The sequence below is a fragment of the Pteropus medius genome, unplaced genomic scaffold (genome assembly GCF_902729225.1).
Source record: "Pteropus medius unplaced genomic scaffold, Ma_sr-lr_union100, whole genome shotgun sequence".
In the NCBI taxonomy this organism is placed as follows: domain Eukaryota; kingdom Metazoa; phylum Chordata; class Mammalia; order Chiroptera; family Pteropodidae; genus Pteropus; species Pteropus medius.
The window spans coordinates 14,291-16,047 of record NW_024346692.1 but is presented as its reverse complement, the minus strand read 5'-3'; the positions used below and the strand labels follow the sequence as shown (position 1 = coordinate 16,047).

The window sequence follows — 1,757 nt, the reverse complement described above, 5'->3', positions numbered from 1 at the left end:
ACTCAGCCATTTTGAAGTGTACAGTTCAGTAGTGTTAAGTGTATTCACATTGTTGGGCAACAGATCTCTGGAAGTTTGTCATGTTGCAAAACTAAAACTCTGTATCTATTCAACAAAAATTCTCATTTCTCCCTTTTCGAAGCCTCTGACAACCACCATTCTACTTTCTAATTCTGTGAGTTTGATTACTTTAGAGTCCTCATATAAGTGTGGTCTTATATTACTGATTTTTTTTTTGCCTACAGCACCCAGTCTTCCTAGGTGGTCTCCCATCCAAGTACTAACCAAGCCCGATCCTGCTTAGCTTCCGCGATCAGACGAGATCGGGGGTGTTCAGGGTGGCACAGCTGCAGACTTATTATTGATCTTTCTGTGACTGGCTTATTTTACTTAGAATAATATCTTCAAGGTTCATCAGGGTGACCTTGCTTCTTCATCCATATGATCTTGTTTATAGCATGTGACAGGATTTTCTTTCTTTTTCAAGGCTGAATAATAGTCCATTTTATGTATATGCCACATTGTCTTTATCAATTGATGGATATGGGGCTCCTTTCATCTTTTAGCTATTGTGAATAATGCTGCAGTGAAAGTGGTTGGGAAACTTTCTCTTTGATATCCTGCTTGATTCTTTTGGATATATATCCAGAAGTGGGATTGCTGGATCATATGGTTATTCTATTTTAGATTTTTTGAGGAACCTCCATACTTTTTTCCATATGGCTGCACCATTTTACATTCTCATCAACAGTGCATAAGAGTTCTAATTCCTTCATATCCTCACCAACACTTGTTATTTTCTGATTTTTTTAATAGTGTTCATCCTGATGGGTGTGAGGTGGTATCTCATTGTTATAGCTATTTTATTTCTTATCAGTTAGCTAATGGAAACTCCTCCCCCTCAATGACCTAAAGGGTCCGATCTCAAGGCAAAATATTTAACAGAGACATTGTGGTCAGTTTCAAATTTTCCCACAAGGATGTGTATAGTGCCAAGAAAATCACGGACCTAAAACATCATTCAAACCCAGTGAAATTAATCCTTGATGTACTAAAATGTTTTCTTTCTTGATCACTCACCATCAGGCAAGATTCTCAGTTGTTATCTCATGAATTATCATTCTCCTCATCCTCCTCTTTGGGCTCCTTTTTATTTTAGCATCAGGTTTTGACTCTGGGAATTCATGTCCTTGAGGAACTTAAAGCCTAGAAAGCCAATTTTTGATAGCATATACATATCTCATGCTGGGAGTGCCTTGCCGCACATCCAGTCAGTCATCAAATTCCTTTAATTTCACCTTTGTAATGTCTTTAATATCTATATCCTTCTTTTCATGCCTAGGGCCACCGCATTGCTCAAACCACAGTAGCTCCTGCATGGGCAGTGCCATAGCTGACCTGCTTTCTACTTGTGCAGGTTTGATTAGTTTTCCTAAAGCACGACCCTTACCATGAATATCCTTAATTTAATTTAATCACCACGACTCCATTTTGCTGGCAGAAAAATATGCAAATCTTCAGCTTTTGAAAGTCTCCTCGATTGGGTCCCAAATGCCATTGTAGAATATCTCTTGGTACCTTCTCCTCTACTACCCCTTTTCTCCTCATCCTCTCACTGTATTCTCTATTTACAAACTTCTCTTTAATGAGAATAGTTACTCTAACAGTTTCAATTCATTCTTCTAAGTCCTTTCAAGTTATAACAATGATAGCTGCCAATCATTGATTATTAACTATATGCCAGTTACCAATTTATG

General features: G+C 37.8%; 1 pseudogene; it reads right to left on the bottom strand.

The window, feature by feature from the left end:
* Positions 1 to 236: 236 nt before the first annotated feature.
* On the bottom strand, positions 237 to 355 carry LOC120613773 (uncharacterized; annotated as a pseudogene).
* Positions 356 to 1,757: the final 1,402 nt, after the last annotated feature.